This window comes from Pteropus alecto, unplaced genomic scaffold (assembly GCF_000325575.1).
Source record: "Pteropus alecto unplaced genomic scaffold, ASM32557v1 scaffold312, whole genome shotgun sequence".
In the NCBI taxonomy this organism is placed as follows: domain Eukaryota; kingdom Metazoa; phylum Chordata; class Mammalia; order Chiroptera; family Pteropodidae; genus Pteropus; species Pteropus alecto.
The window spans coordinates 891,147-901,105 of record NW_006433948.1 but is presented as its reverse complement, the minus strand read 5'-3'; the positions used below and the strand labels follow the sequence as shown (position 1 = coordinate 901,105).

Genomic DNA, 9,959 nt, shown 5'->3' with positions numbered 1-9,959 from the left:
ATATAGAAATCTAGGTTGACAGTTTTTTTTTTTCTTTCAGTAGTTGAAAAATGTATCACTTTCTGTTCTCCATTTCCTGGACTCCAGTGATACAAATGTTAATTCTTTTGTTATTGTCCCACAGGTCAATAAAAATGTTCTGTCCATTTTTCAGTCTGTTTTCTCTCTGTTTTATTTATATTGTGTGAATTTTATCGTTCTGTCCTCAAGTTTACTGATTCTATCCTCTGTCATCTCCACTCTACTACTGAGTTCAACTAGTGAGGTTTTATGGGCTTTTTTTTTCTAGTCTTATATTTCTTTAATTCTATAGTTTCTAATTAGTGCTCTTTATAACTTCCTTTCATTTGCCGAGATTTTATAATTTTTTCTTTTGATTCAATGAAAATTTTAATTGATTGTTGAAGCACTTTCTGATGGCTGCTTTAAAATTCTTGTGAGATAATCTCAACATCTGAGTCAATGTTGGTGTCACCTGATGGTTTTTTTTTTTTCATTCAAGTTGTGATTTTCTTGGTTGGTGTGATATGTGATTTTCTAAATTGGATTCTGGGTGTTCTGGACATTATATGATGATATTCTGAGCCCTATTTAAATATTTGGTTTTATTTTATCTTTTTTTTTTTAAGATAGGCAGTCACCCTACTGAGGTGTAATGCAAGGACCAGGAGGGTGTGTATGTTCAACTTCTCACTGGACCTTTGTGACACCACCTCTGCAGAAGTGTTGTACTGACTCACACTGCTTCATTGCAGATGGGTGGGGTAGGACTCTAGCTCCCTCCTTCACGCCTCTAATACTTGAAAGCAAGGCATCCTATTGTTGCCTCCAAGTGAAGTGTAAGGTCAGCACTTCGCTGGTTCCACGGACCTCAGTGCTGATTTAAATCGCTGTGTCGCCGCTTAGCGGAGGTGGAAGGAAGCTCAGCTTCCGCTAGAACCCGAGGACGCAGGAGGAGGTGGGAGGAGGGGGGCAGGAGTGTCACCTGCCTCTGCTTTGCACTGACCCTTATGCCATCATCGCTGCTAGGTGTGTCTGGAGGCTCAGCCTCGGCCTCACTGGGGCCAGTCTTATCTTGGCAGAAACAGAAGTAAGTCTTTTGAAAATACAATTTGACCACTTATATATACAATCATTAAATTATAACTAGGTTTGCTTTTTGACTAATTATATTCATGGAATCATATAGCGTATATTTTTCTTTGGTTTCTTTTGCTCAACATAATGCTTGTGAGATCAATACATGTTGTTGCATATAACTATAGTTTCTTTGTCTTCGTTACCATTTAGTATTCCGTCATACGAATACACTACAATCTATACACTATGCTCTACATCAATGTTTACGTTGCTTCAAAATTGGTGCTATTAGGAACAATACTATTATGGCCATTCTGGTATATGTACCGTGGTGCACAGGTACATGAGTTTTCAGGTCCTACCAGTTGTTGTGGACATTCCAGGTCATAGGGTATGCGTATGTCCATCTTCAGGCAATAATTTAAAACTTCTTTACAAAGTGGTTGTACCAATTTACGCTGCTCACAGCAATACATGAGAGCTTCCATCATTCCACATCTTCAACACCACTTGCCATTGTCAGGCTTCTAAACATTTTCCAATCCGATGTGCACGTCGGACGCGAACTTTTCAAAAGATCGTCCCAGCTGCAATGCAAAGCACACACTGGAAGGGAGTGGAACACATTCTCTGCAGTGATTTATGGGTGATGTAGACATCCTCTCTACGGTGACAAAAACACATGCATTGGGGATAACGGAAGTAAGGGAAGATATTTCAGCCAATGGAGGGAAAAGGGAGGAAGTTATGACCAAGAATGGTCAGGAATTTGTAACTATGGGGTTTCTAAATTGCGAGCCGAGGTTCTTCAGGGTACCATGGTGAACTCGCAGGTACATTGTGGCATATTTGAATTTTTTTGGAGAGAAACAGAGTAGTACTTGACATCTATAGACATCTTGTAAGAGACCAGAGTGAGGTAGTTCACAGTTTCAACATAGATCGTGCTATATTCCTTTTGGTGGCTGCCATGATAAAAATCAGTTACTGTGTGAAAATCCATATGGAACAGGAAATAGGGGTGGTGATGTCCAATCTGATTCAAAAATTTGAGAACTTTTGCGTTGCCTGAAATGTGGCTATTTGAGAAGAAAGAAAATACTATTTTATGTATATTAATGTGTATTCATATACTTTTTTCAATTCGCGTGCATTACTTTTTAAGCAGCTACTAAGTTATTAGGGCATAAATACTTATTGTGTCGTTTGATCTTAGTTACCTAATAAATGGAACCGTTAGATATTCCTTTTGGCTTAGAGATGCTGTGAAAAAAATTAATGGTACGCTAAGGGCATTGGCAACCAAGAATGTTTGGGAACTTCTGATATAACGCGATAAATCAGGGAAATCGTTAGAAAGGTGACCGAAATGCTTCCTCTCTCGCCCATCTTCCTGTTCTGAAATAAAGGCTCCGAGGCTGCCCAAAGCATCCATCTCCTTCTTCCTTCTCTGTCTCTACCTCCTCACTACTTGAGGATGGCAGAGAGGGCTTTGCTATACCTGACCTGTCTGCAGAGTTAATGCTGCCTTTGACTGGATCTCCGAATACCCATTATAGTTTCTGAATTGGGAGTGGTTTTTTTCTTCATAAGCCATAATAAGATAGCTTTATCTACTCTACATTAATAATAGTTCCTCATTTGAAGGAGAGAGATGTTATTTATACGTTCCCATTTCCAATGGACAAAATGAACTCATTAACTTACATTTTGAGCTCATTTTATGAAAAAAAAAAAAGCCCTGCAAAGAAGAGATTACAATCAGACGAGGAATTGCCATCTATTTAATTATCTTATTTTCTACTGGAATAAGGAACTCATGTTCTAAATGCTATGCTTAGCACAGGTAGGTAGGTAGGTAGATAAGTGCATGTATAGGTAGGGACATAGGTAGAGATAGACGTGATATATGCACATATATATTCATAGTTATCCACAGAGGAACATATTAAAATTTTAAATATTGTCAATAAGAAGGGCAGGGGAAGAAACTCAGAGGCTAGCTAATAACAGAGTGTTAGGATGGTAAGGCATACAGACACCATCTGGCCACATTACAGATGGGGACACCAGACTTAGACTTTAACAGGCAGTGGGCGACAGCAGGGCCTGAACCCTTGTTTGCTAAGGGAACAAGCACATAAGAAAAATTCTACAATTTTCTTCTCTTTGTCACATGGTCTTGCTTTACATTGCTACCTCTCATATCTCTCCATCGAAGTCTTAGCAAACAAAATGCCAGCATATTATCTGTTTTAAAAACTTAGGAAAGTTCCACTTTGGGACAGTTCGTTCAAGAGGAGTGGCTGTGTTTCTGGGAGGTTCTGAGACTCCAGAGTCACTTTCAGGACTAAAAGCCACGGCTTCCAGCCGAAAGGCCCGGGCTCTGTCCGCTCAGTCCTGGCTCCCCCCGCCCCCTGCCCCCCAGCACTGGGCTGGGAGAGCTGTTAGCCTGGACTGCTTTTCTGCATTTCTCAAGGCCGGGGAATTCCTTTTGCTCAGGCTGCTCAGCTCCACCTCCCCCCACCCGGTCTGCTTCGGGCACAGTGCTCAGCTTGCAGCACTGGGCAACGTCCCAGGCCTGGCCGAGGCTGCTGGCTCCCCTGCCTAAGTGTTCAAGGGAAGGGACAAGTGAATCCCTCGGGGTGGCTGGGATTTGCAGCTCGTATGGGAGGCCTGTTGGAACGCTTGTTCCTAATTTGCCCTGGAAAAAAAAATAAGAAAGGAAAGAGGAAGAAAACAGAGGCAGAGAGGCAGGGGGCCGGCTTCTCCCACCGTCTCTCCCCGCAGCCGCTGGCCGGGACCGCGAGGCCCAGTTCTCGCGGCCTCGTGGAGGCAGGGATCTGAGAATTGCTTGCTGGCTGGGTTTTCTTTCTTCCCTCCCTTTTCCCCTCCTTCTGCTCCTTGGGTTATGATGACCTGAAACATCTTTCACAGTGAGTTCTGAAGCAGCAGCATCTGAGAATAGCTCACAGCAGCAGCGGCTCTCCCCCTCGCTTTGACAAGACAGGCGGGGGCGGGGGGACTGGTGTAGTCCACCCTCCCCGCCTCTGAGCGAGTTGGGGGCCGAGCACTGGGGGTTGGAGGGATCATGACCTTGTGTTCCTTGATGTTATTTGATGTTGGTTTTGGCCGTAGTCGGGGAGTTAAAAGGCACATAAAAATGAAGCTAATAAAACTGCAGGGTTAGGGACTGGGCCAGGCACAGACTGTGGGTTCCCAGAGCAGCTGTGGCTGAGCTCTCAGGCCGGCCTGGCTCACGAGCCTTCCAAGGTGCGGGTTGGGGCCAGGCCACAGCCCAATGGCCGAAGCGAGTCGACTTTGGTGGCCTACGTTGTTAGAGACCCTGACGAGCTTCGCAGGGAGACCGATGAGGGCCGTGGAGGTGCTGTTTTAGGTCACATTTCCGGCATCCAGGCCTGAACGATCAGGGCGCTTCTGCCAGTCTTCCGAGCAGGGGACTCTAGTCTAAGAATGTTGACATCTGGCCTTGCCAGGGGCTGGCGGCATCAGGACGGGAATAAGGAGGACGGGGGTCCGGTCGCTGGTCCCCGGTCTGGGCCAGGACGGTACCTTATTTATGCAGATGCCGAGAGCCTGGGACACCCATAGTACGTCAGTGACGACAGGAGTCACCAGTACCTGCTCCCTGATTACCTGGGGTGACATGTGAGAACTGAAAGAATGCCTAGTGTGAACGTGAGTACCAGTCACCTGTGAACGTCTCCTCACTCCGCCCCGCATGGCGGTCTGCGTGCGTGTGGAGCCAGAGGCTAGTCTTTGCCACACGGACCTGCTCAAGGCGGAGGCAGAGGGCCAGGCCTTGCCAGGGCTGCTCACAGTGCCCAGGGCATTGGATCTGGAACCATAAGGCCAAAGTCCTGACTCTGCTGCTTCTTAACAGTCTGACTTTGCACGAGTACATCACCTTTTCCCCTCAGCCTTAATTTTCTCATCTGTAAAATGGTTATAGGCCCTTGGCATTGATTCAGTGAGATGCCAAATGTAATATATTTGGATGTGTGTCCAACATATGCTCAGTACTCAACAAATTCCAGTGTACCCCCCGGCCCCACTCCATGCCTTTACTAGAGTCTAGGCTAAAAGGACAAGGGTGGAGGTTTGAAGCCACGCATCCTCCCTAGCACAGTCATAAATAACGCTGCCGAGAATGAAAAGCGGGAGGCCTGGCAGACCCCACAGCGGATGGTTCCCATAGCTTTTCCAACGAGTGGGAGCGGAGGCAGGGAAGAGGGAGGGAGGGAGGCAGGAACAGTGAAGGGCTGCGAGCCAAGCGTCAGGAAACCTAGATGACTCAGAGAGGGACGGCTCCCACCTGATGGAGGTGGCAAAGATGAAGAGCCAGTGCTAGGTGACCTCTCAGCTGCAGTGAGCGTTCCTGTCCTGCCATCTCCTTCCATCTTACTCCGAGGATGGCCTTTACTATGCTGGTTTCTGCATTGCCGCGATGTCCGTGCTGTCCTCCTCAACCTGGCAGGGGTGACCAGACCTTCCCTCCACTCGTCTGGGAGAGCCGTCAGCTGGCCCGAGGCCCAGACGACCCAACCGCAAAGGGCCAGTGGTGGGACTTACTGCATCTGCCCTCTTGTGGACAGCAAGAGAGTTTGAAGTTCATTAAATTCACTTAAAAACGTATCGAAAAATCTCAAGGACAACGGTTTGATCTTATCTTCAGTTCATATAGACGTAAAATGACTCATCCACAGTCTTCTGGTGATGCAACCAGGATCGCAATTCGCATATGCCTGACTGTGACCAAGACTTCTCGGGGAGTCCCCAAAGTATGGAATTAGAAGGTGGAAAAGGCCTTCCCATGCCTGTTCTCTTCCACACCTGTCGATAACCTTCCGTTGGGCCAGAGTTTGGGTGGACAGAGCCAGGCCTCTCACACAGAGAAGAACAAGCTCTCCTCGCAGTGACTCGCGTGTACAAACTCTGGTAGGGAGTTCGAACAAGCTTCTGGCCATAGAGACTCAGAAGCAAGTCTGCCTTGTCATTCCCTGTCTCTAGGTCATGCCCGAGGTCGGCTCACTCTCACCCTTCCATCTTCGGAGAAGCACGGCTCCTTCCGGGAGGTTCGGGCGCCAGCACTCGAGTTGTGGCTCCAATTGCCCCTGAGACAGCTCCTCCATGTCTGATTTGTACACTGTCCTTCTCGGTCCCCTCGCCCGGCATTTCTTCCGACTCCCATCCTTCCAACGTAACCAGCCGACCCTCCCCGCCCCCACTCCCAGCACCGGTCAGCCTTTCTCATCGGAACTCCGCCCAGCAGCACCCGTGGCATTCCCGGCTCCCTCCCCTCAGCCCTCTGGGTACCAAACTCTGTGTGTGTCCCCTGCTTGTTGATTTCTCTTCCTCCTGAGCGATGTTTATATCATCTAGGCTGCAGTGATCAGGGCGCTTCTTCCAGGAGTCTCTAGGCTGAAACAAGGCTCAACGTCTCCATTATATGGGCAAGGACACTCCTGTGTTTACAGAGAATCTACTGAAATGCTAGCTCACCTCCATAAAAGCTCCCCCCGCCCCGTCTGTGTGTACACAGGGAAGATGATATTCTTCAAACCACCAAGGAAGAAGAGGAAGAGCGCTTCTACCCCCTGGGACACTGAAAACCGAGCAGGGAGCTGGGCTCCCCTGCGACTGACTGTCAAATCATGGTGCTAGGGGGTAGGTGGGTGGCAATTACTCAGTACAGTAACAAGTGTGTGTTGGAATCATGATGCTTCAAAATGAAATATTTGTATGACATTTTTGTCCTATTTCCAATAAAATTAAGAGCTTTGGGGTCTAAATGCTATAACCTTCAAAAGATACAGTCTGAGCATGGCAGTGTTTGTCTATGCACTGGAATAAAACTTATAAATTAGAATCTGTCAGTCAGAGCTCCGCGCGGAAAGGTTACGCTGTACCTGGGAGCTGTGCACTAATTAATTACAGTCTGCTCGGATGCCGTGGGAACAGGCGAGCGTGGCGGCGGAGCGGGCCAGTCTCAGGTCTTCATTTAGGGATAGACTCTGATTTCTTCATGACTCAGTTATAAGCGCTCCAGCTCCCCGAGACCTTGTGACACGGGCCTGGCAGGGAGAAAACAGCGTGTGGGAGACCGTGTTGACTGCAGCGTTAGGACCTAGTAGATGCAGGGGGCCTGGTCACGGAGGGACAAGGCAGGAAAGACCTGGGGGCTCCTGCGCCACTTGCAGGGAGGGTGATGCAGGATCGGCTGTGGCTGGCGGGTCGGGGGAGTGGGAGGTGCAGGGGTGGAACCTGTCCTCGGAAGAGGAAGGCTGAGGAGGAAGGTGGCTGTGAGCACGTGTTCACAGCCCCAGGCCTAGAGCTGCAAGAGGCTGGATAACCGAGCAGGAGGCCAGGTTCACACAGCGGGCAAGCATGTGGCGAGGGGCCAAAATACTGAAACGCCGGGGCTGCGTGGTTGCCTGTCTCTTGGTGTCGGACACCACCACGTGTCGGAAAAGTGGTAGACGCCATGCGGTCGACGCGCTGTACCTACGTAGACCTGTGTCAGCTCTCAGCTCCGAGGAATGTAACTTCTTCCCAGGCTGCATTGACTGGAGGGGATCCAAATTCTAAAATTCCTTCTGTCTTGATCCAGACCAACTCAGGACCTGGGGCAGGAAGAGGTTTGGGAATGAAGTCAACTCGGTGGCAACTTGGGGTTGGATCATTGGGCCGGCGGGGGGTGGGGCAGCACCTGGCCAGTCCTTGCCCTTCTGGCCTGTCCTCACTTATTTCCATTTGAGCTCTCGGAGTCGGTATTAATCATTCCCAGCCTGGGAGCATGGACTTTGGAAGCAGTCACTCTTAATTCCACATTCCCCTAGCATGCACTTTTAGTCATGCCCCTTCTCCTTCCTGAACCTCAACTCTCGGTGCAGTTTCTTTGTCTGTAAAATAGGAACAATAGCTCCTTCCTTCCTGTTTTTTTTTTTTTTTCCTTTTGGAAGGTTGTTGTGAAGAGCCAATGAAATTACGTGTAATAAAAGCAAGATAATGTTTGATACATGTGGTTCTATAAATACGTGTTACATTAGAATATTTGAGGCAAACTTTGGAATTTGTGTGAGGTAAATATTGGCTCTAGCAAAATTCAAGGCTAACTGCATTCTTTAGACGGCTTTGTACAGGCACCAAGCACAAATTAACCAGTGCTAAAGCACGGGACCTAGGAGAGCTCAGAGCTGAAGACTAGAGGAAAGGAGGCATAGAGACAGACAGAGACAGAGACAGAGTGACAGACAGAGTGACAGAGAGAGAGATTGGGAGAAGTGAAGGGAGCTGAACTGGCAGAGAAAATGGAGCAGTAGAAAGAAAGAACAAGGGCCTCCAGAGAAGGGAAAACAATGAGACGTAGAGAAAGAATGAAAGGAGAACAAAGAAACAAGATGACAAAGACAGAAACAGCAAACAGGACGGAGGGACAAAGACAGAACGAGAGGAAAAATAAGAGAGAAAGAAAAAACAATGAAAGCTTGAAACCGACGAAATCCGGTTGCCATTTGGACATCTTACCCTGAGACCTGGAGAAGCGCTGGGTAGAGAGTGAGTCATAAAGGGGATTTTTTTTTTTTGGTATCTGATCTTATTTATTTGTTACTCTTACAAAATCTCATTTTTGACTGGACTCAGACTTAGAGGTAGACGCCCTCGGAAGAAAGTCTGCGTCTCTTGGCAATCCGTTCCTCCTTCATTCTCTTGGCCAAAAGCTCAGCGTATTCTGTGGCCTCTTCCTTATTTTTGTCAGTTCGCTGTTTCTTCAGAGCAATGCGCCGATGTTTACGTAGCAGGACGCGTGGAGTCACAAGACGCTGACTCTTGGGTACTTTGATCCTCCGTTTCTTACCTTCTTTGTTTAGGAGCTTGCTCACAGCATGGGTGGACATCGTCTTCTTTAGAGAGATTGGAAAGTTTGTGGATTCCACTTGCTCTTCTGGGCCCCAGGCGACGAGGCACAGTAGTGTCAGTGAGACCAGGAATATCTTTCTCTCTATTTTTTTTCCCCAGTGACCACAATGTGTCCTCCTTGCTCTGTAACAGCAATGCCCCTTACTCAGTAGCAGGCGACATGGCCATGGGTCAAGACAGCCCGCTTCACGGGGAGACCTTGTTTGTCATCCCCACCACTGATTCGAACCACATAACCCTTCCATCCTTCACCCAGAGCAGCAGCAGCAGCGTCTGTGACCGTCCGCTTCTCACAAAAGGTACGCAGTTTACGTTCATTATCCACTTCAATGAGCTTCTGGCGCCAGTGGCTGGGAAAGAGATGTTCAGCTTCATCCTGACCGCCTCCGAGGCGCCACGAAAAAGACCATAAAGGGAACTTTGACAGCAGGTGTATTGAGGGTTCTCGTCCATCTGGTACTCTCACGGGGTGGTGGCGATCAAGACAGTGTGACACTTGCATAAGGACAGACATAGAGAGCAATGGCCTAGAATTTACGGTCCAGAAATAAAGCTTTACGTGGAGCGGCAATTGATTTTGACAAAACTGCTAAGAAAATCTAATGAGGAAAATGATCTTTTTAGAAAATGGTCCTGGGACAATCAAATATCCACATGCAAAATAATGAGGTTGGACCTCCGTCTCACGCCATATCTAAAAGTTAACGCGAAATGGATCAAAGACCTACATGTAACTGTGAAAACTGTAAAATTCTTAGAAGAAAATATAGGTATAAATCTTCGTGACCTCGGACTAGGCAGTGGTTTCTTAGATATGACTCTAAAGGCAAAAGCAGCAAAAGAAGTAACTGACAAAGTGAACAGCATCAAAATGAAGACTTTTGCACTTCAGGGGACGTCATCAAGAAAGTGAAAAAATATCTTACAGAATGGGGGGT

General features: G+C 47.6%; 1 pseudogene; it reads right to left on the bottom strand.

The window, feature by feature from the left end:
* Positions 1-8,725: 8,725 nt before the first annotated feature.
* LOC112477137 lies at positions 8,726-9,396 on the bottom strand (annotated as a pseudogene).
* Positions 9,397-9,959: the final 563 nt, after the last annotated feature.